This window comes from Pseudophryne corroboree, chromosome 2 (assembly GCF_028390025.1).
Source record: "Pseudophryne corroboree isolate aPseCor3 chromosome 2, aPseCor3.hap2, whole genome shotgun sequence".
NCBI lineage: Eukaryota > Metazoa > Chordata > Amphibia > Anura > Myobatrachidae > Pseudophryne > Pseudophryne corroboree.
The window spans coordinates 331,372,932-331,398,318 of record NC_086445.1 but is presented as its reverse complement, the minus strand read 5'-3'; the positions used below and the strand labels follow the sequence as shown (position 1 = coordinate 331,398,318).

Below are 25,387 nucleotides of genomic sequence, written 5' to 3'. Positions count from 1 at the left end.
ATATTTACCTCACCAGGTGACTGAATTGAATCCAGAAGGAGGCGGGAGATATCAGGACCTCTCAGGTGGAAGTGAGTTGGCACATGCCGACAGTTTTAATTAAACTAAAGTCCTGACCAGGACGAAGGACTGTTGTGGGACTTTGGTGCTTGCTAATGCACAAGAAATGTAGGGCCTAATTCAGAACTGATCGCTCACTAGCATTTTTTGCAGCACTGAGTTCAGATAGTCGCCGCCTACAGGGGAGTGTATTGTAGCTAGAGATGTGCAGCGGGCACTTTTCGTGTTTTGTGTTTTGTTTTTGGCCGCTCGTGTTATGGTTTTGGGTAGGTTTTGCCAAAACCACCCTTTCGTGTTTTGGTTTTGCATCTAGATGATTTCTGAAAAAACATAAAAACAGCTACAATCACATAATTTGGGGGTGATTTTGATTATACTATTATTAACTTCAATAACATTAATTTCCAGTCTATTCTGAACATCTCACACGTCATAATATTGTTTTTAGGCCTAAAAGTTGCACCGAGGTCGCTGTATGACTAAGCTAAGCGAAACAAGTGTGCGGCACAAATACCTGGCCCATCTAGGAGTGGCACTGCAGTTGCAGACAGGATGGCACTTAAAAAAACTAGGCCCCAGCAGCACATCATGCAAAGAAGTAAAAGAGGTGCAGTGAGGTAGGTGTATGGTTAAGCTAAGCGTCAGTGGCGTCACAAGGTGGGTGAGGGGGGTGCAGCCCGCCCCCGGGTGTGACACCGGAAGGGGGGTGACACCAAATGTCAGCTCCTTCGCAGTGTCAGGAGCCAGGTGCTGCAGTGAGAAAGTCTCCTACAGCACCCAGCTCCTGTCATAGAAGAGGAGCCGTCAGCACACGGAGACTGTCTCTGGGGGAAGCCCAGCATCTCCGGAGATGCTGGGCATGCCACCAGAGTGACAATTCCGGGATCCCCGTGAAGCCACGCCCCATATGTGTAAGACCACATCTCTTTTTGCTGCGAGCACAGAAGGAGATCAGTAGTGTGCACCGGGTGTCACCACACCCGGTGACGCCTCTGCTAAGCGACAAAAACAATTGGCCCATCTAGGAGTGGCACTGCAGTGTCAGACAGGAGGGCAGATATTAAAAAAGGCCCCAAACAGCACATCATGCAAAGATGAAAAAGAGGTGCAATTAGGGAGCTGTATAACTAAGCTAAGCGACACAAGTGTGCGGCACAAACAATATGGGACGTGCTGGAATTTGCCCATATGTAATACACGCACAATATTGGTGGCACAGGATAGCGTACCCCTAAACACACATACGGCAAAGCCTGTAAAATTAATTTGGATAATAATAACCCTTTTATTTGAAGCTATTATAAAAATATGCAGCACAGGTGAGCGTACCCCTACACCACACAGGGCAAACCGTGTAAAAATTATTTGTATAATAATATAAGTAATGTATATAACCCTTTTATTTGGAGTAAATAATATACAGCACAGGACACTACCACTGGACTTATGGTAGCACAAGACACCACCAATGGACTGATGCAGCACAAGGCAGCACCACTGGACTGGACTTACATGGCAGTACTCTTGGACTTATACGGTAGTACCCCTGGACCTGTATGGTAGTGTCAGACAGGTTGTCACTTTAAAAAAACAGTCCCCAAACAGCACATGATGCAAAGAATAAAAAGTAGTGTTGTATAAAAGGACATCCACACTTTAACAAACCAATCATTTCAGCGACAGGGTCTGCCACACGACTGTGGCTGAAATTACTTGTGGACATAACCTCCTACGCCGATTGCTGACAAGGTTACCGGCTACACTAAACACTCTTTTGGAGTACATACTGGAGGGGGGGCAACTTAGGTAAAATAAAATCATAAAATAGCCATAAAATAAAGCCTCTTTTTCGTACCAGTATACATACAGACTGTCACTTGGATGATGTCACTGATATAATCCTCCACTATTCTTTCAATAGCATTCTGACATCATCAAATACAGTGACAGTAGACATGTCAGTAATTGTTGGCAGCTCCTTCAGTTTGGACCAGATGTCCAAACTTGCTTCTGACTGCCCTGCATCACCGCCAGCGGGTTGACAAGGATATTTTATTATTTTCCTTGCAGCCCCAGTTGCGGGAGAAAATGAAGGAGAAGCTGTTGATGTGTCACGTTCCACTTGAGCTGACAATTTTCTCACCAGCAGGTCTTTGCACATCTGCAGACTTGTGTTCGCTGGAAAGAGAGATATAATGTAGGCTTTAAACCTAGGATTGAGCACGGTAGCCAAAATGTAGTAATCTGATTTCAACAGATTGACCACCCTTGAATCCTGGCAAAGTGAATGAAGGGCTCCATCCACAAGTCCCACATACTTAGCAGGATAGCACCGTCTTAGCTCCTCCTTTAATTTCTCCAGCTGCTTCTTCAAAATCCTGATGAGGGGAATGACCTGACTCAAGCTGGCAGTGTCTGAACTGACTTCACGTGTGGCAAGTTTGAAGGGTTGGAGAACCTTTCACAACACGGAAATTATTCTCCACTTTGCTTGATTCAGGTGCATTTCCCCTCCTTTGTCTATGTCATAGGTGGATGTATAGGCTTGAATGTCCTTTTGCTGCTCCTCCATCCTCTGAAGCACATAGTGTTGAATTCCATCTCGTTACTACCTCTTGCTTCAGGTGATGGCAAGGCAGGTTCAAGAGTGTTTGCTGGCATTCCAGTCTTCGGCACGCATTCGCTGAATGTCGTAAGTGGCCCGCAATTTTTCGGGCCACTGATAGCATCTCCTGCACACTACTGTCATTTTTCAAAAAATTCTGCACCACCAAATTAATTGTGTGTGCAAAACATGGGACGACAAAAAAAAAAGAAGACTCTGCACCCACAGATAATGGGAAATACTTATGTGTGTGAAAATAATAATTTCCAACACCAATCCCCTATCTGCAGCTGTCTATTGTAGGACAATACTCTTCCCTGAATTTAACAAACTAGACATACACAGAAAGACACTGCCAATAGGATATATATATATATATATCTATATATATATTTTTATTATTAGGTTTTTTTTACTATTATTAAATACAAATTAATACAACACATTAATAAAACAAACGCCAGCTGCCGTTATAATCCACATTTTTAAAAATTTATAAAAAAAAACAGACACTGATATAGTCCGCATATATTGAGGCTATTTCAATTTTTCCCACTGGGACAGATGGTGTAATGACTTATAAACTCCTATGCACTACGGGGTCATTCAGACCTGATCACATGCTAGGTTTTTTCGCTGCGCTGCGATCAGGTCAGAACTGTGCATGCACCGCAATGCACAGGCGGGCCACATGGGTACAAAGCAGATCGTTGCTGTGCGATGGGTTTAACAAAGAGTCCATTCGCCCAGGCGAAGAGATTGACACGAAGAGGGCATTTGTGGGTGTCAACTGACCATTTTCTGGGAGTGGCTGGAAAAACGCAGGCATGTCCAAGCGTTTACAATGCGGGTGTCTGACGTCAAGTTCGGGAATGGACAGGCTGAAGTGTTCACAGCGGCTGAGTAAGTCCTGGGCAGCTCAGAAACGGCAAAAGATCTTTTTGTACAGCTCGGCTACACATGCGTTTGCACACTTGCACAGCTAAAATTAGAGATGAGGGTTCGGTTCTCAGAATACTGAACCCTACCGAACGTCACTACCTGAGCCCGGATCCGAGCCTGGCTCGAGTTTCCCCACCTGACTCAGAAACCAGAACGAGGAAAAACGTCATCATCCCGCTTTCAGAATCTTGCGGGGGTTTGGATTCCATATATGGAGCCGCACATTGCCACCATTTTCACTCTGGCATTGGAGAATGTAGCGAGAGGACATGTCTCCATCCCCAGTGTCCTGCATCAGTTCAGTGGTAGTGTCTTGTGCTGCATCAGTCAAGTCACAGTGGTTGTGTCCTCTGCTGCCATATGTGCCGTGCTGCTGTATAAGTCCAGTCCATTGCAGTGGTGCTGTGTTGTGCTGCATCAGTACAATGGTAGTGTCTTGTGCTGCATCAGTCCAGTCACAGTAGTGGTGTCCTCTGTTGCCATATGTCCAGTGCTGCTGTATAAGTCCAGTCCATTGCAGTGGTGCTGTGTTATCCTGCATCAGTCCAGTGGTGGTGTCCTTGTGCTGCAGATGTGTCCACTTACATCTTTGCTATTTTGTTAAATTTGGCACAACATGCAAAACACGGCTAAGCTGTTTTTAACGAGTAGTGAGAGGATGAATTTTAATATTTTTGTTTACCATAATAGAATAAGTATAAAGTAACCACCTCGGAACATCCTCCCTTATACATCATCTGCAGTGCATTCATCAGAAGTCAGTGTCAAGTTGTGAAACTTTGAGTAAGAGCGTAAGCAGTCCACTGACACTTAAATCCCTTCTTCCTCTTGTACCCAAGCTCCTGCAAGCCACACCACCAACTCCCTCAGTGTCAACTTCCTCCTCAGTCAGGAACATTAGTAGTCCTGCAGGCTATGTCACTAGCAATATTGAGGAGTCTTCTCCTAACTGGGATTCCTCCAGAGGATCCTTGAGTGGTACGCCTACTGCTGCTGTTGCTGCCGCTGCTGTTGTTGCTGCTGGGAGTCAATCGTCATCCCAGCGGGGAAGTCAAATGACCACTTGTATTACAGTAAGCAATTGATTGTCCAACAGTCCTTTGTGAAGAAGATGAAATATGACAAAAATCATCCTGTTGCAAAGCGGCTAACTGAGGCCTTGACAGCTATGTTAGTGTTAGACATGAGTCCGTTATCCACCATTAGTTCAGTGGGACTTAGAGAATTGTTTGAGGCAGTGTCCCCCCGGTAACAAATCTAGGTTCCACTTCACTAGGCAGGCGATTCCGAGAATGTACAGAGATGTCAGAAAAAGTGTCCACAGTGTCCTAAAAAATGCAGTTGTACCCACTGTCCACTTAACCACGGACATGTGGGCAAGTGGAACAGGGCAGACTAAGGACTATATGAGTGTGACAGCCCACTGGGTAGATGTATTGCCTCCCGCAACAATAACAACAGCATCGGAACCAGTAGCAGCATCTCGTAAATGCCAACTCATTCCTAGGCAGGCTACGCTATATATCACCGCTGTCCGAAAGAGGCACACAGCTGACAACCTCTTATGGAAACTGAGGGACGTCATCACAGAATTGCTTTCCCCAATTAGACTCTCCTGGGTATTTGTGATATCAGACAACGCCACCAATATTGTGGGCAAATTCCAGCACGTCCCATGTTTTGCACATACAATTAATTTGGTGGAGCAGAGCTTTTTGAAAAATGACAGGGGCATGCAGGAGATGCTGTCCATGGCACGAAAAATTCTGTGCCACTTTCGACATTCAGCCACTGCGTCACCTGAAGCAAGAGGTGGTAACGAGGTGGAATTCAACACTCTATATGCTTCAGAGGATGGAGAAGCAGCAAAAGGTCATTCAAGCCTATACATCCACCTACGACAGGCAAAGGAGGGGGAATGCACCTGAATCAAGTGCAGTGGAGAAAGATTTCCATCTTGTGCAAGGTTCTCCAACCCTTCAAACTTGCCACACGTGAAGTCAGTTCAGACACTGCCAGCTTGAGTCAGGTCATTCCCCACATCAGGCTTTTGCAGAAGCATCTGGAGAAATTGAAGGAGGAGCTAAGACGGAGCGATTCTGCAAAGTATGTGGGACTTGTGGATGGAGCCCTTCATTCGCTTTGCCAGGATTCAAGGGTGGTCAATCTGTTGAAATCAGAGCACTACATTTTGGCCACCGTGTTCGATCCTAGGTTTAAAGCCTATGTTCTCTCTCTCTTTCCAGCAGACACAAAGTCTTCAGAGGTGCAAAGACCTGCTGGTGAGAAAATTGTCAAGTCAAGTGGAATGTGACCAGTCAACAGCTCCTCCTTCACTTTCTCCAACAACTGGGGCTGCAAGGAAAAAGATAAGATTTCCTAGCCCACCCGCTGGCAGAAATGCAGGGCAGTCAGGAGCGAGTAATGACATCTGGTCCAGACTGAAGGACCAGCCAACGATTACTGACAGTTTCCCCCCCTCTAGTGTGTACTCCGAAAGACTGTTTAGTGCAGCTGGCAACCTTGTCTGCGATCAGCGTAGAAGGTTACTTCTACAAAATGTGGAGATTTTGATGTTCATCAAAATGAATTACAATTTCCTCCGGGAAGACCTTTACCAGCAATTGCCTACAGAAAGTACACAGGGACCTGTGATGGTGGATTCCAGTGGGGATGAATTAATACTCTGTGAGGAGGGGGATGTACATACTGAAAGGGTTGAGGAATCGGTGGATGAGGTCGACATCTTGCCTCTGTAGGGCCAGTTTGTGCAAGGAGATATTGATTGCTTCTTTTTTGGTGGGGGCCCAAACAAACCAGTCATTTCAGCCACAGTCGTGTGGCAGACACTGTCGCTGAATTGATTGGTTTGTTAAAGTGTGCATGTCCTGTTTATACAACATAAGGGTGGGTGGGAGGGCTCAAGGACAATTCCATCTTGCACCTCTATTTCTTCTTTGCATCATGTGCTGTTTGGGGACTAGTTTTTTAAAGTACAATCCTGTCTGACACTGCCATACAACTCCAGGGGTACTGTCGTATAAGTTCAGGGGTATAAGTCCAGTCCCGTTGTGCTGTCTTGTGCTGCTTAAGTTCAGTGGTGGTGTCTTGTGCTGCCATAAGTCAAGTGGTGGTGTCCTGTGCTGTATATTATTTACTCCAAATAAAAGGGTTATATACATTACTTATATTATTATCCAAATCATTTTTACAGGGTTTGCCCCGTGTGGTGTAGGGGTACGCTCGCCTGTGCTGCATATTATTATAATAGCTCCAAATAAAAGGGTTATTATTATCCAAATTAATTTTACAGGCTTGGTGTGTGTGTGTGTGTGTGTGTGTGTGTGTGTGTGTGTGTGTGTGTGTGTGTGTGTGATTTGGTGGTACGCTCTCCTGTGCCACCAATATTGTGTGTGTATTACACCTGGGCAAATTCTAGCATGCCCCATGTTGTTTATGCCACAGACTTGTGTCGCTTAGCAAAGTCATACAGCTACCTCATTGCACCTCTTTTACTTCTTTGCATGATGTGCTGTTTGGGGCCTTTTTTTTAAGTGCCATCCTGTCTGTAACTGCAGTGCCACTCCTAGATAGGCCAGGTGTTTGTGCTGCACACTTGTGTCACTTAGCTTAGTCATACAGCTACCTCATTGCACCTCTTTTTCTTTTTTGCATCATGTGCTGTTTGGAGACTATTTTTTAAATCTGCCATCCTGTCTGCCACACACTTGTGTCACTTAGCTTAGTCATCCAGCCACCTCGGTGCAACCTTTTGCCCTAAAAACAATACATGACATAAGAGCAGTTAACGACAGGCAGGGGGCGGGTAAATTAAGCTCTTCTGAAGAGAGTACTGATTTATGTCAGGAATCTATGGTCGTTTTAATAGACTTGCAGGATTCGGCCCTACACCGAGCAGCATGCAGTGGTAACCAAAACAAACCAGGGAGAGAAACCACGTCCAAGCATGAGGCTTCCAGAATAACTCAGACTTGAGGTGTCAAAGCAGTCCCTAGACTGACTTATCAGACATGCTGCATGGTACTTTTCTATATCTTGGAAAGCAACCCCCCCAGACAGTTTAGGCCGAACAAGAGTCTTCTTAGCAATTTTCGGTCTAGATCCTCCCCACACATATCTGGTCAGGAACTGGTTAAATTTATTATAGAAGAGTCTGGGAATTGGCCTTGGTATGGCGCGAAACAGGTACATTAATTTTGGCAATAGAACCATCTTAGCAGCAGCAATCCTACCCAACCAAGACACCTCCTGCAACATCCACTCTCCGGTCAGCTCAGTAAACGCTTTTAACAACGGGGCATAATTACACTCAATCAAGTTATCTTCCCTGGTTAAGTTTATAGCCAGGTATCTCAAGGAGCAGGACTTCAAGGCATATTTATACAAATCCTTCAACTTAGAGACCACATTCTGAGGTATATGGAGTGGGAGGGCTTCAGTTTTATTTGTATTTAACTTATAAAAAGAAACATCTGAATAGCTTTAAAGGACCTCATGCAAAACTGGCAAGGAAGCTTCGGGGTCAGTTAGACATAGCAGAATATCGTCCGCAAACAAGCTAATTTTGTGAGAAATGCCCCCTATAATAGGTCCACTAATCGCATCCCGAGATCTAATGCAAGCAACCAGGGGTTCTATCGCCAACGCAAAAATAAGAGGGGATAGCGGGAATCCCTGACGCGTGCCATTCGAGATATTGAAAGGTGATGAAAGGCATCCATTAACAAAGACCCGTGCACTAGGAGAGGAATAAAGGGCCAAGATAGAGTCCAAGATACTTCCAGAGAAGCCAAATTTGTCCAGAGTTAATCTCATAAAATCCCAATTCAATCTATCGAACGCCTTTTCGGCATCAAGAGACAAGACTAGGAGGGGTTCTCTTTTACCGGCAGAATGCTCAATCACATTAATCACCCGGCGGGTATTATCCGGGGCCTGTCTGTTCAATACGAAACCCACTTGATCAGAGTTGATAAGAGAGGGGAGCAGAGGGCTGATACGGTTGGCAATTAATTTGGCATAAATGTTTAAATCCGTATTTAGTAAAGCGATTGGTCTAAAGTTTTGGACGGAGGAGGGGTTTCTTCCTGGTTTGGGAATGGTAATGATTTTAGCTTCCAGCATCTCTTTAGGGAAGTGGCCTGCCTCTGAGGCTTCATTGAACACCGACAAGAGCACCGGGGCCAAGCTCTCCCTAAAGGATTTATAGAAACCGGCAGGATAACCGTCGGGACCTGGGGCCTTATCTGCTGGGAGGGAGTCAATAGCCTTTTTGACTTCAGCTAAAGTCCAAGGCGCACTTAGAGAGCTACACGACTCCAACGATAGCGAGGGGAGAGGAAGGTTGCATAGAAAATTCTGAACATCTACGTCTTTAGGTTGAAAGGCAGAAGAGTCCCCTTTCAGGTTGTATAGTTTGGAGTAATAGGATGCAAAGACATCTGCAATTTCATCAGGATCGTAGACTCTTTTACCCCTATCCGAATGGACAATGTGGATTTTTTCCTTAGCCTTCTTACCCCTCAGCTTCCTCGCCAGCAGTCTACCCGCCCTATTACCAGAAACATAAAATTTTTGTTTCAGTCTATGTAGGTTGCGTTGAACCTCTGCTAGATAGAAAACATTCACCGCCTCCCTTGCTTCTTTTAATGACTTAAGAAGGGCTTTATCGTGCGGATGTGCCTTGTGAGAACTCTCCAGGGAGGCGACTGTAAGCTCAGCCTGTTCAAATTTTTTGCGATATGCCCGTTTAAGTTTAGCCGCTGTTTGAATTGCCGTCCCTCGTGTCACTGCTTTGAGGGCGCACCAGAATGTGAAGATAGACGTCTCCTGAGGAGAATTCTCAGAAAGATAATAATCCAAGGTGGATTGGATCGCCTGCATGGTCTCCGGCTGAAGAAGATTGAGTTTACCCAAACGCCAGGGGGCCGGCGTAACCTTTCTATTATTTACATCCCATTCGATGAATAGTGGGGAGTGATCCGACCAGGACATGGGAAGGATGGAGATTTTACGAATGGACTGTAGAGTCCACTTATCTGCTAATCCTAGATCTATTCTAGAGTAGGATGCGTGTACTGAGGAATAAAATGTGTAATCTCTATCCATTGGATGCTTAACGCGCCAGAGGTCTAAAAGATCATATTCCGCCAGTAGCTGACTAAAGCCCTGTGCATTCCTATGGAGCTGACTGGAGAGTGAGGGTCACTTGCCAGAGTTATCAACTAAAGGGTCCAGAGTCAAATTAAAGTCCCCCATTAAGAGTAAAGCACCCTTAGCCAATTGTTGCACCTTAGCACAGAGTTTCCTGCAAAATGCTAGTTGCTTGGTGTTAGGGGCATAGCAAGAAACTAATGTCACCTCTTTGTTTTCAAGAGTACCAACTAGAATGAGGATTCTCCCCTCATGGTCACAATATTGCGAGGTGAGGGAGAACGCGCAGTGCTGAGATATCAAGATTGCCACTCCCGACTTCTTAGCCGGCCCGTTAGCCAAATAGCAATGGGGGAATCTCCCATTAGTAAACCGTGGAGGGGCGGATTTAATAAAATGAGTCTCTTGGACTCCAGTGATTTGAGCTTTAAGTTTATGAAAATAATTAAGCGCTAATCTCCTCTTGTGTGGGGAATCCCTTTTGCATTTATAGAGACAATGTTAACCATAATGTAAAACTGTCGGGGAATGCGTATCTATCAACAACCAACTGGCAGGTAAAAAGTGTGTGGAACATACCCGGACAAAAGGAGAGGAAAGGGGGAAAAAAGGACAAATGAGAAGAAGAAATACAGAAAGAAAAACAGAAAAAAACCCCAGAACATTAACCCCTCTCGGGGGCACATTTGGACGCCTAACCATGGCGTCTCAGAGTTAAACAGTGGGGGGTAGTGGCAATCCGCCCGTACCCGAACCTAAATTTAACTAAAAGTAGTCCCTCATCACCCTAGCTCTGGGCCCCCGACAGCCACCGAAAATGAAGGAAACTCAGGTAGAATTCCCAGCCAACAAAGAAATGTGGATGGCAGTCGGGGCAGCAGAGACAGACAGTAAACAGAGAAATACCGGTGATGAGGTAACACTGAAAGACATTCTAGAAACACTCACAAATCACATAAACAACCTCCTCAGATAATCGCCAAGGAGTTGATGCAACGTAGGAATATACGACATGACAAACTGATTAGGAAACATGAAAACAATGCAAGTATAGTAAATCAAAAAATACTCAAAGTTCTGCAGCCGAGGAGGCCCAGTCCCGCTGAAGGCCCCGTTCGGGAGAGGTGTGTGTAGGAGAACTTGCAGAGTTCCATGATGCTAGGATCTTTTTACCCTCCTCGACGTTCGTTATAACAACTGTGGACCCCTCTCGAGAGATGAGCAGCTTCGTAGGAAATCCCCATCTGTATAAAATGTTCTCTTTCCGTAGCACTGATGTGATGGGGTAAAGAGAGCGCCGTTTCGCTAAAGTAGCAGGGGACAAGTCTCCGAAAATTTGAAGTGAACCCAAAGCCTCTGACGCAGCATCCGAGGGTCTAGCAGCTTTTAAGATTGCCTCCTTCACATGGTAATAGTGTAGCCTCATAAGGACATCCCGGGGGACACCATCGGGAGCATTCCTGGCTTTTGGAAGCCTATTGATACGATCAATTAGGAAGTCCATGGGGCGGTTCGAAGGAAGGAGTTTGCTAAAGAGGTCAACTGCAAAGTCGTTTAAAGCGCTATTAGCGACAGTTTCCTGAACACCCCGTTGCTTTAAGTTATTACGCCTCGATCTGTCTTCTATATCCGAGATTTTGTCTCAGCGCCGTGACCTCAGTTTGGAGCAGTTCATGTGAAGAGATTAGGTCGTTGTGCGACGACACAACTTCACCCATTTTTGTTTCTAGGTGATCGGTGCGACCTCCGATGTCGTCAATAGATCGCTGGAATTCCTTCATAGTCGCTCTAAATTCTGCAGCGACTTCATCCTTAAATTGCGTTAGGAGCTGCTTCATAGCACCCACCGTAAGCGCTTCGCTGTCAGCAATGGAGCAGACGTGTGTAGTTGCAGGGACGGCGTATCTCTAAGTGGTGAGGACACAAGAGCAGCGGGTTTAGAGGCGCCACCCCGTGTGTCCTTTGCTTTAGCGGCCTGGGGAGAAGGTTTAAAGAACGCCACCTGGGAAACAGTTTTAGCAGCCTTATCTTTCTTGGGAGGCATTGCAACGCTGCATGACAAAGGTAGAGGAACTAGAGGCAAGAGGCGTCTGGAGCATCAGTCGAGGAAGGATCCACAGTCTTGTCGGGCTGTCATATCATGTCATAAAAGCATTCGGGCGCAGGCGGGGCCTTCTCAGAGCAATCAGAACATAATGTTATTCAGCCATGTGGACATCGCGGCCGCTCGTCTCGGCGGGAGCCGGGAAATCTGCAGTCCAATGAAGTCTGCAGAACACTATGTATTATATATCCAGCACACTGAGAGGGAAATGTGGGCTATTGCAGCTAGAGGCTACCAGGTGGGGCACGTGCAGTAGAAAAGAATAGTGCCAAGTGTAAGTCTATTTCTGCACTTATAGGTATATGCACAAATCCCACTACAGGGACCCTAAAGCAAGAGCAGGGAGGGATCAATACCAGAGGGCCACCAGATTCAAGGTAGCCCCAATCCAGAGACTCCCACAGCTGCAAGAGCACCCTGCTACCTCAATTCCAGCTCCACCAGAAGGACTTAAGATGGCCGCCGCATCTCCCTGGCTGTCTGTTTCACCTCCGTCTCCCGCTGCCAGGCTTCCCTCCGATCCTCTGCCTCGGGGGTTGTCCACCCTGGAGGTCAGGGGAGGGCCCCTGTATGATCCGGAGCTTGAGTGCGGGGTCCGCGCCGCTTCCCGGGGCAGCGCTCCCTCCCGCCGTGGAGCTCAAGACGCGGGCGCCGGGAGTACGTGAGTCCCCGGCTTCCGTATGGGCGAGGGCCTCAACCTACATGAGCAGTGAAAACCACTCCCCGGCTCCGCAGCAAATGCTACAGGGCTGAGGGGACCCACAGGGAGGGATGGGGAGCCCCCAGAGAGGATATCCAGTGGGTGAGCACCCAGAAAACACTAATATAGAGCACTGGAGAGAGGAAAGCAGCAGACACGCGTCTGCTCTCTTCTCCAGCCAAGCCACGCCCCTCGATATAAAAAATGATTGGAAATTAATGTTATTGAGGTTAATACCATAGGATCAGAATTACCCCCAAATTCTGTGATTTTAGCTGTTTTATCTTTTTTTTTCAAAAATCATCCAGATCCAAAACCAAAACACGAAAGGGTGGTTTTGGCAAAACCAATCTAGATCCAAATCATGAGGATGGAACCAGAACCAAAACACAAAACACGAAAAGTGCCCACCGCACATCTCTAATTATTATACCTTCATTTTATACTCATTCTCAATATCACATGTAAGGTAGGCTGGGGCAGCACAGGAGCTTGCAATGGTTATTCTGCTGGCTGTGCCCCTTACAAGGTGACACAATGTAATTATAACTTGTTTATTCCAATTGCTAGCATGCAATCCCCAGCAACATAATAAGCCAGCAGCCTCCAACCGCTGTGCGCAATACCTCCCTCACTGCCCAACACACACACACACACACACACACACACACACACACACACACACTCACACACACACACACACACACACACACACTGTAATAAAACATACAAAATATTGGTGCTCAAAAGAGGGGTGTAGCTTTAATAGAAGGAGGGATCTTATTGGTGGGATCATGACATATAAAACGGGTAAATAGCGCTGGTGATGGCAGGGCCCACACAATGCAGGGGGTGAGGCCGCTAAATTACTTCCTTGCCCTGTGTGACAGAAATCCTAGATTCGGCCCTGTTTCATCCCCACCTCTGTGTCATAGCATCTGCGTATCTTTTTTATATAGCAATAACAGCACCTGCGGGGAGATGGAGGGGGGAGGGGGGGGGGGGGGCGGCAATAATGCTGTCCCTAGAGGTAGCCTGACCCTTAATTCCACCACTGCACTACAGTCATAAGTGTTATGGTGTTGAAGTGCATACAACTCTGCATCTTCCATACTAGTGGGCGCTCATTTACGGAGCATTTGTGGTGAAGAAACAAGAAAGACATGCTCTACAGAATAGTCACAATATTAATATATAAAATTGTGACTGTGTTCCCACTGATCTGTCAAACATTTTTCTACAGTATATGTAAACTGAGTTCAAATTTACATCATGTTTTTTTTAAACTTAACTACGTAGGTTCATATTGGTTTTTAGACTGTCTTACACAATTCCAGATAAAAACAAAACAAAAAAACCCTCCAGTCATTCCCTTTAAACAGGTGTTATATGGTACTGAAACTGTCACCTGTAATAACACTTCAAAAAAGGCATGGCCTTGCTGTAAAGTAATCCGTGACTTTAATTACAGTGTTTGCTTATGAATTAGTTGTATTGTGAAATGCTTTCTGTATTTCATCATATCACGCAATACTGTAATCTACGCTGCAAATAAAACTTAAATGTCAAGGACAATATTGTATTTGCTACTCTCATCAGTGTAGTACTCAATAGTGGGGGCCTAATACAGATCTGATCGCAGCAGCAAATTTGTTAGCTAATGGGCAAAACCATGGGGGTCATTCCGAGTTGATCGCTGGCTTGCAACTTTTTGCAGCGCTGCGATCAGGTTAAATCTCGGCAAAACTATGCATGCTTATGCACCGCAATACACAGACGCGTCGTACGGGTACAGAGAGGATCGTGCTGGGCGATGGATTTAATGAAGAATCCATTCGCACAGCTGATCGCAAGGTGATTGACAGAAAGAGAGTGTTTGTTGATGTCAACTGACCGTTTTCTGGAAGTGTTTGGAAAAACGCAGGCATGTCCAAGCGCTTGCAGGGCGGGTGTCTGACGTCAATTCCGAGACCAAAAAGACTGAAGTGATCGCAGCGGCTTAGTCCAGAGCTACTCAGAAACTGCAAAAAAACTTTTTTGTGCTGTCGGCTGCAAAAGCATTTGCACACTTGCAAAGCTAAAATACACTCCCCCATAGGCGGCGACTTTCTGATCGCACTGCTGCAAAAAGTTGCTAGCGAGCAATCAACTCGTAATGCACTGCAGATGAGGCAGATATAACATGTGCATAGAGAGCTAGATTTGGGTGGGGTGTGTTCAAACTGAAATCTAAATTGCAGTGTAAAAATAAAGCAGACAGTATTTACCCTGCACAGAAACAATATAACCTACACAAATCTAACTATCTCTGCACATGTTATATCTGCCCCCCCCCCCTCCTGCAGTGCACATGGATTTGCCTACTATCTAACAAAGTTGCTGCTGCGATCAGATCTGAATTACCCCCTCAGTCTTAGTGCTTCTCAACCTCAACCCTCACGTTTTCCCAACAGGTCTTGTTTGAATTTTTTGCATGTGGAAACATGTAGGATAACTACTAACCCAACAAAGTACATTAACTCACCTATGCATCTGAAATATCCAAAAAATATGACCAGTCTGCGGAAGAGGAGGACTGGAGTTGAGAACCCCTGCTCTAAATCAAACTAGTAAAATTATTCATTTGTAACACCTAAAAATGCCTAATATATATATATATATATATATATATATATATATCAGATATAAGTACTTAACCGACCCGTTTCCAGTCAGGAGGGGATAGTGTCTCAATTATCAGAGGTCAACCTCTCAAAAAGCAATAGGAGGATAGCAGAGATAGATATTTTGACTCTTAAATGCATTAAAGGAAAGCTTATCTGATTTGTAAAAAGGAGACGGCTCTCCCAGTGACCTTCAGTGCTGTGCAACAAAAATTACCTTTTTATCCCAAAGGAGGAACCCTAAGGAGAATGAGAAGCTAAGCAAGGAGACCTAGGGCCCTTGGAGTAGAGTCAGACTATCCCTGAAAACCTTACATATTTAACATACAGCAGGCGGAGCTTGGCCTGTTGTCCCAGCATTTACAGCACTGAGCAGGGCAGCATCAGAGGCAGGATTAGGCAGAGAATGAGGCGGATTATTCTCCTCATTGCCAGCCTTTTGACAGCATCACTCCGAGGGAAAGCCTGGCAAAGATTGGCAGCGGCGGGTGGAGCATGTCCTGTTGTAAGTCTAATTGCTGATCTTCTGTGATAAACTAACCAGTTAACTTAAGTATATCCCTTTGTCCAGAAAATAAGACACAGAGACTACAGATACCTGTACAATAAAATCCATTTATTGTTTTGGTTTGTTCATGGGCGGTTTTAAGGAGGGGCACTTAGATGCTTAAAGTTCTCAACAACATCCTACCACAAGTGAGCCTATGTTAAAATCAGTATTAAATTTGCTTAAATACCAGCACTTTTCATCTCTTTGTGATTATACTTGAAATTCCGTAGCGAAGCACAGGTATTCAGATAGTTCATCTATATTTAATATAACATTTAAGGTTGGGCTACCCTCATCAGCTGCTCACTTATTATCACCTATATATTTTTCTCAGTGCACAGGTATAGATTTTAGTTTGATGATAATGTGTAGAACGGGCACTACTGTGTGACGTAACATGAATAGCACTACTTTGTGGTATATCGTGAATAAGGGGCACTACTGTATGACGTAACATGATTTATGGGCACTAATGTGTGGTGTGATGTGACTAAAGGGCGCTACTGTGGGGCAGAATTTGAATTGGGGGTACAACTGTGTGGACACGCCCCCTTCCAGCAATACCACCCTTTTTTATGTTGTTAATCTTGTTCACGTGCCAGTGCCTGCTTTCTGAGAATGACATAGTTAGAGTCAGTCCCTTCTACCCATCCCATTCTGTGTCCCCCCTATTTTTTGCACTCTTATTCTTTTCTGCTAGACACACCTAATAGGCGGTGGTAAACACACCCTATAGGCTGTGCCAGACACACCCAATAGGTAATGCTAGACACACCCAGTAGGTCATTCTAGACACACCCCTCCAACAGTGCACACCCTAATAAAATGTGTTGCGCATACCTATGCATGCCTATGCTGGTAGTGTGTCACGAGGCCAGGCTTCGAGAAGCACTGCATTAAGCTGTGTCTAGTTTTAATGTCATTTTCAAGCTTAAAAAATTGAGAGTGTAGGTTCACACCAACGGATGGCCCCAGTCAACGAACAGCCCAGTACTTAATTATTAATGTGCAGTAATGTGAATTGTACAGCTGTACTCACAGTTATGCTAATACAGACGCATGGAGCGGACCTTGAGCAGAGCATATAGGTCACCAGCCAGTGAAAGTATGTGGGTAGCAGTGTAGGATGCAAGTGGTACCTGCATCTCTAGCTTTGTGGTTCACGTTAACTTACAGCGTCTCTCTTTGAGTTAAGTGGAAGATGTCCATCTCCCACTGTGGTGTTCTGACGCAGTGACAAGATGGCACCGCACATGCACAGAACTAAGGTCGGCAGACATTATAATTTGGGATTGAAACATCCCTGAAGAATCCAATATGGAGTATGTACAGTAGCACTCTCTAGCTTCACATCAAAATCAATCTTGAGGTTCAGCGCTCACAAGTGGTTCCCAAAAGTGTTGTTGGGCTCCAAATGTTTTTCCTTTCACAATTTCACTCTATTCTATTTTATCAATACATATTCTAAAGTATTATCACGTATGTTCCAGTTGTGACTTCCGCTTCAAAACACCTTACCATGAACATATGCAAAATATTACTAACACAGCATCCATTCTATTGAATATACTTCATGACTATACCTCATTCTTTTTAAAGTCCCATTTCTCACTAACACAGATACAGTACTTTCATTGTTTATTCAAGTCTGTCAGTCATAAAAAGCAGATGATATTAATTTAGATTTGCATGATTTGCATGCAACAATGAACTGCATCCCGTTTGGACTCTATCATTTCCATTGCCATAAAGAGTGAGCAGAAATGAAAATTCCTTATTACTCTTATTAAATGAGACTGATCTCCTTTCTGTTACAAAGGATAATAACTCTTAATTGTAAATACAGCATGAACCTTCAGGTATTAAGACCCACATTTTTCTCACTGGAGGAGAGATTGACATACTGTAATTAGCACACACTTGGATATGTGGCTATCACAAGTATTCAATCCTTAAATGTCTTTAAGCTAAGTATACATAGCCTGCTGGAATTTATAATAACAAATGGTTGGATTGTTCTGAACGAAATAGAACTACTGTCCTTGATATCATGAATAATACATCATTTCTGAGAAACAATCCATACAAGATGTGTCACCTCTAGGAGTTCAGATTCAGGTTAATCAGACAAACTGGGGTTTATATATCCAACTTGAGCCTTAGTTTGACTCAGATTTGCCTATTTGTGTCTGAAAGCACAGCTAAATGGGATTTACGAGTTGCCGGTCCTTGTGAGATTTGGTTGCTGCTAATCTAGGCTTCCGACTTTCTGAAAGTATAGTCTTGCTCGCATCTCTGCAAAATGTGATATCGGAAACACAAACACAAGAGCCTGTGCAGATGTTATCATACTGGACTATTCAGTGGCTAGTAAACTGGACAGATAGACATAGATTTTGTCACTTAGGATCAGAGATATAGCAGGAAAGCTCCTCATGGTGCAGCAGACCCAGCATTTAAAGTCTGTAGGCAGAGGGCAAGATGTAGACCTGAGCTAATCATCTCACTTAATCGATATGAGACAGCAATCACCTGTCACTTGATTATTCTTGCTTAATGGCCCAAACTCTCCATGAGACTTCCCATGGATTCGCCAGAGTCTAGGTCACCCTCCTGCATCTCACTAACTTACTAGTAAAATGGGTGGAACAAGGTGCATGACGATGCGATTCTCAGTGAATTGTGCTATAATATCATTGTGTGCATCCACAAGTTCTGCTCCATGGGGTGAGGCCAGTTCCATGATCTCCCTCTACACACACTACCTCACAAGCATGCATGCACACACAAATCCAAACATACAATGGTCACCTACATTTTTACTCTGGAAACTCAACTGGAAGGACAAAGAAAATTGTAGGTAAGTATAACCTTGTTATATGGATTAGGTGGAAGCCCTCTTTCAAACAAGACTTTATGTCTGCCGTTAGAGACATGTACAGGAAATAAAGGTGCCTGAAAGGTTGGTGGAAGAGAACCTGCAGTGTTTTGAGTCTTCACATCACCTGGCAACAAATACCGGAGAGATAGTGAATAACATCCACTACCCAGAAGTCTGAGGAATGATAGTATGTTTAGCACATTGCGCACATGTCACATTTTTTGTATCCCTGAGGAAAATCTTTGTAAATATTGAAACATCAGATTTTTGAGGTAGATAGATACTATATTTATACCGATCAGAAATTACATTAAAACCGTCTGCCTAATATTATGTAGAACTTCCTCTTGCTTCCATATCAGCACTGACCCAATGAGGCATGGACTCCGCAAGACCTCTGAAGGTGTTCTGAGGTATCTTGCTCCAAGACATTAGCAGAAGATCCCTTAAGTCCTGTAAATTGTGAGGAGGAGCCTCCATGGTTTAGAGTTCAATCAGATTGAGATCTGGTAATCTTGAAGACCAAATCAACACCTTGAACTCTTTGTCATGTTTTTCAAACCATTCCTCAGTGTGGCAGGGTGTTTTATCCTGCTGAAAATGCCACTGCCATTAGGGAATTCAGTTGCCATGAAGGGGTGTGCTAGGTTTGCAACAATGTTTAGGTACTGTAGGTAGTGTGTATCAAAGTAACATTTATTTGAATGCCAGGACCCAAGGTTTCCATGCAGAACATTGCCCAGAGCATCCAACAGCTTGCCTTCTTCCCATAGTGCATCATGGTGCCATCTCTTCTCTCGGATGCCCCTGGCCATCCACATATTGTAAAAAAAAAACATGAGTCATCAGACCAGGCCATCTTCTTCCATTGCTTCATAGTCCAGTGTTTATAAACATGTCCCATTGCAGGCACTTTAAGCAGTAGCTACAGTAGGAGTCTGCATGTGTGTTATAACCGGTCTGTGGCTATCCAGTTCCATACACAGCAAGCTGTGATGCACTGTGTGTACTGAAACCTTTCTATCATAACCAACATTAGCTTCTTAGAATTTGAGCTACAATAGCTCTTCTGTGAGCTCAGACCAGACAGGAAGATTGGCATATTCCAAACATTGACATGACAATGGTCAACACACATATGGTTTGGGGTTTTTTTTCACATATTTTTCAACTTTTGCTTGATTTACCATTCACGTGGACTATGATTAGGAATAGTAACTGTAGATATTTTATACCACACCCTATTTTACCAGCATTTGGCAAGTATGGCAATTATGTAATTTTTGAAATAAAGAATAGATGTTAACCCGGCATGAACCCTAGACAATACTGGAATCATTACCAAAAAGACAGTACACTGCACGTAAAGAGATCAAAAAACAAGCATCAACTGAACAATCATCCCATGTCTATAACCTAATATATTGTGGAGTATGGGGCCTACATGGAGCAGAGTTCCAGAGGATTTACCAGTGTCACAGACATGTTGACTCCTGTAGTAGTTAAGTCTTTCTCTAGTTTCTTGTGTCCTGCTCCTTACTAGAGTGAAAGAGAATAAAGGGGATCAGTTTTATGTCCCTTCTGTTACTGAGTGTAGGACTGGTGCATAACTAAAGGCTTCAATGCAGGTGGAGCTTTAAGCAGGGTGGATGAAACTGCACAAACCTTTCCTGTGGAAGCTCCAGGCAGTTATCCTGCAGTCTGTGCAGCTGTTTGACGCATCCTCAGGGTGCTCTGGGGAGTGCTACACTTCCCGGTGCCTTCACAGTGCACTCTAGAGCCCTGTTATGTCACTGACAATGTATAGCTGTTAGCATTGGCATTCATATTCCATAACATTCTATTGCTTTACATTTATTGGCAAGACTCTATATTATTATATCAAGCACTTGTGCACAACTGGGATGTGTGGCCTTTGCCCTGCAACATAATGAAACTATTGAGAGATATTTCCAAATTCTCTTGAAGGTAAGCAAAGAACATTTTGTTGTTTTCAAGGCAGCATTTTGTATTCTGCCAATTACAGTGATGATGTAGATGATGATGAATCTAACTTTGAAGAACCTATTGCTTGACCTTATTTTGGACACTCTAGAATCACCCATTGAATTTAGACATACATTGACCCTTGTCATTCTATGAAGACCACAATATTAGCACATAAAGCTGACATGGCTTTTTTTTTTTTAAATAATATGGATTTGCCACTTCTGTTCAGCACAAGATGTTACTGACGGAAATGATGCCGATGTAACAAACTTGAGAAGCATTCTGTCTGAAGCTACCATACTAGTTTCTTGTGCATTTACAAAGAGCACTCTATGATGCATCCTACTTACATTTTTTTCTTTACCTTATACATTAGTTATGGTGGCTGGACTGGGATTTTTCAGTAAAATAATTACAAACATGATTTTGCAATGTCTGCAATCCTATAGTTCACATTTCAGAATTGTTATCAGGTGTATTCTTTTTCCCATAGTGATTAACATTTACATCATCAATCTTATCACCAACAGCAAGACTAACAACATGATGTACAATATTTGTACTATCAACTGGATTTTCAGGTGTGGTGTTGTTCCTCCAAAAGAAACTATAACGCCTTTCTCTACATTGGATGATTCCCAACATTCTTGTATTCTTTGGACTTCTTTGTAGGTGATGATTGTGGGCAATGAGTAACTGGCAAAGCCTGGCACTGCATTTGAGGTTTCCCTTACTGTGTGCTAAGAAAAATTTCTGTGCCTTTATAATTACTTTTTAAGAGGTGGAGCTTCTTGGATGCAGTCTGTAGTGCATGCATATATTTTTGATGCCTATAATAATACTACTAATAATAATAATAATAATAATAATTTTATTTATATAGCACTCTTTCTCCAATAGGACTCAAGGCGCTTAACAGATACATAGCATAATATAGTACAGAAAATAATGAAGTACATTTTCATAAAATACAGAAGCATGAAGATACTAAAAGCGACACTATGGAAATGCTTGAGTAAACAGGAAATAATGTGTCTGTTGACATGAGATCATGAGTATATATCACTGACTTCTTCATTACTTCATCAAATTCACGTTTGTCATTACACTGCTAGTCTTACTTTTTTTGTTGTATGATGTATTTAGCATTGTAGGGTTACCTGAGCACATTTACCAGTTCTTTGTCCCTATCATCCTAATCCTCACTGTCGTTTAATTGTATTTTCTGATGCACTTTTCTGTTTATCCCTGCTGGGACATGGCACCTTTCTTTTCTTCATGCAAGCCATCATTCTCTATAACATATTTGACTGTCAATATATGTTGAAGTGAAAACTTATTTGAGCTGTTTATTTCAAATGCAAAGATGTTGTAAATGGCTGGATTTAGGCAGAAGATTTCATGTGATCCCACAGAAATGGATCATTGTCGGATACAGGCAATGCAAGATACATTTTGTTAGATAGTGTAACCGCAGTAAAATCTAAACTGTAATTCACACTGTAAAATAAACCCTTTACATCAGTTATCTATCATTTAATAAAATGTCCACAAATGCCATCTAACATCTTAGTTTTCAATCTTTTCCACATTGACTTTAACTTCCTCAATATACTTTACTACTGCTGCTGGTGACCTTTGTTGAGATTGTACTGCAGTAGCAATACTAATCAATGATCATTTCTTAATAAAGATCATTTATCCATATCAAGCCAGCTTAATTATCATTGTCTGTTTATTGCAAGCACACAGTCCATTGTGATGACCCTTATTTTCCTGCTGCATTACAATATGCTTTTAGAAAAGCATTAATACAGCATTGTCTCAAACATCCATTTACTGTAAGTAATTAGTAGAGCACTTATCTGTCCTATCAGAAGACGGTACCCAAATATGTAACAATTATTGGTGAATTTTTGTACCTATCAGAAAATGCATATCATAATTGACACAATGACCAGATAGAATCCCAGAAAACACAACATGAATTTCAAATTATGCATATTAAAAAAAAGTGGACATATTGTGCTAATTAACTTTTTTTAATTTGCTATCATTTTTTGCTCAGAGCTCTTCTATATGTAGGACATACATACACAGCTATTTATAAGTCATGTTCTTAAATCAGTTTAAATGTCTACCAAATGATGGCATTAGTTCATAATACTTTTTAAATCCTAAATCTTCTGCACTTTGGTTGTTTACTTTAAGTTAGAGTTTTATAAATCATGCAAAGAAGACAAGACTATTAAGTCAAAATTAGCCAGAGTACAGTACTAAACTCATAACAGATGCCAGGAATTAAAAGAGATTTTTCACTGTACTAATTATTAACAGTACATCTTGGGAGTTTGAAATAAAAGTGGTTTATGCAAATGGAGAAAATGTGTCTGTACGATTCTTGGAAATGTCTCAAAATTAGAATGGACTTTTCAGTTTACAAAAAAATCTATGATTTGAATTAAAGTTCAGCAGATGTTTTGTGAAAAGAGACACATAGTCAACAAAAGTAATAAATACAATTTTACAAAACTATAAACAATAGTTACAGTATGTATACACAGGATATAGTATGTATAAACACTAACTAAATGCATTCTGATCAGAAGTAGTATTGTCATTTTTGTTTGCAGTATAATGCATGCACTAATAAAAACAATATAAAAGTAATGGCTAGAACTGTAATAAGTCATTACAGTAACATTATATTAATCTAGAACACTGCAATTAGCACCATTTTACTACTTCAATGTTAATTGTCTCTAAAGGTTACTCTTCATATGTTAAAAAGTGCAACAACAAGCTAAAGACTTACCAAAATCCACCATATTTATATAATAACTGTGTGTGGCTAATACAGTGTACACAACAATTTAAACCAATATTTACATTATGCAGGGGTACTTGAACTCTGTAAACTATAAATATGTGGGGAAACAAGTTATAGAAAGACTTTATTTGGGCATAAACATCTATATTTTATATATCTACAACAAGATCTAACTAAAACGTATAATTCCTACTTTAATCACAACTATTGCATTGAGATTTCTAGCTGCATAAGGAAAAGGTTACTCTAACTGTAACAACACACAACTACTAACCTATTCAGATGTTGCAGTACATGTAGAAAGCATACTTAGTGTACAACATAACAATGCTGTCAAAACGTACAGGTAGGTACCTCAACACAAAAATGCATTTAATAAAAGTCAGATCCTGAAATGTTAGGATAGATCCTTAATAATTGTCAGAACTCAACATGTACAGCAACAAAATAGAATATGATATAAGTGATTCATGCACAACTGCAAATATAAACCTTACTCTTTAGCTTTCATTTTCCACTATAGTCAAATGAACTGGGATACAGTCTTACCTGTGAAGAGCTAAAATCAGCAAGATCAGATCAGATGTTATACAAGTCCCAACAATCTGACTGGTATTCGTCTTCTATGAAAGCAAGCCCTTTCACAGGGATAAACACTGACATCTCAAAATTAACTTTGGTGCAAGCTCCAACACATCCACCTCGATCCCTGATATCAGCTGTAGCTCCCACTAACGATCCCTCTATATGGTTTGTTGCTGCTCTGGTACACTGCACGGCAGCTTCTCCAGTACCACGTATTCTTTTTCTTAGTTAAAATTCTGAGCAGATACCCAGACTATCCTGACATTACTTGGAGTTTAACTCTCGCCCAGCTGCTTTGCAGCAAATAAATGTTTGTGACACTTGCACTGAGCTGCAGATGTAGCCTGTGTCAGTTTCTCTATTCTCATTCCACTCTTTCTAGTCTTTCTTGTTAGCTCAGATTACTATTAGTCAGATTGCTAGAAGCAGGGAAATGGGCGTAAACAAGGAGATTTCTTGGCTTTTGACTCAGCCTTCAAGCCCTTCCCAGCAAGAGAGGGTTTAATGTGTAAGTGTCATTTTACATACAACTCCACCTCGTTATCTCTGCAATGCCCCCACCCTCCCACCTCTGCTTCCACTGCACATTTACATTATGCACAATGCACATGAGCTATGCACCTTCCACTGTATGATACACCTCAGTACAGTGTGTTGGAGAATTTAATGGACATTTAGCATGATATGAGCATGTATACATTATAAACTATTGAATATAGCATTTTTTTTTTTAGATTACAGTATGTAAGGTACACCAGTGAACTAAAACACACTTGTTTCATTTAGGTTTGTCTTCAGGATTTGCTTATACCTTTAATTGCTATCTGGCAACCACAAAATCTGTGATTTCTGATTTTGCTTTATATGTCTTTCATTCATATAGACTCAATTCACTTAATAAAGTAATTTATTAAGGGATAAATATTCTGTCATTTTTATTTAAGTCTGTAACATATTGGACTATTTATCTATAAACACTGTATACTGTATGTGCAGGTACCAATGGGAAAAATCTCATAAATGATAATTAATATACTATAAATAAAATGGCTTTTAGGCATATCATCATTTATGATGTGGTTAATAAGCTGTAAAAAGCATTTTTTAAGTGGTTTATACTTTATTTAATGACAGTATATTGTACTATATAGTATGAACATGATCTTTTAAATAATAACCTTCATTACTTTTTGTAAAGTGATATCTTAATTAAGCTATTATTCACAAGTTCGAACACATAAAATATATTAATGGAAAAACAAAAAAAAAGGAAAATCACTAGGCTAGACTTGGACAGATTAATA

The 25,387-nt window shown here is 42.3% G+C and overlaps 1 protein-coding gene across 1 annotated transcript in view; it reads right to left on the bottom strand.

Moving 5' to 3' along the window:
• Nucleotides 1–24,499, bottom strand: part of SLITRK6 (SLIT and NTRK like family member 6) — a 64,102-nt gene extending 39,603 nt beyond the window's left edge. The window contains exon 1 of the mRNA XM_063953005.1: nt 24,048–24,499. The gene's annotated coding sequence lies outside the window, so the exon portion shown is untranslated. The remainder of the gene's footprint in view (nt 1–24,047) is intronic.
• Between the last annotated feature and the right edge of the window lie 888 nt (nt 24,500–25,387).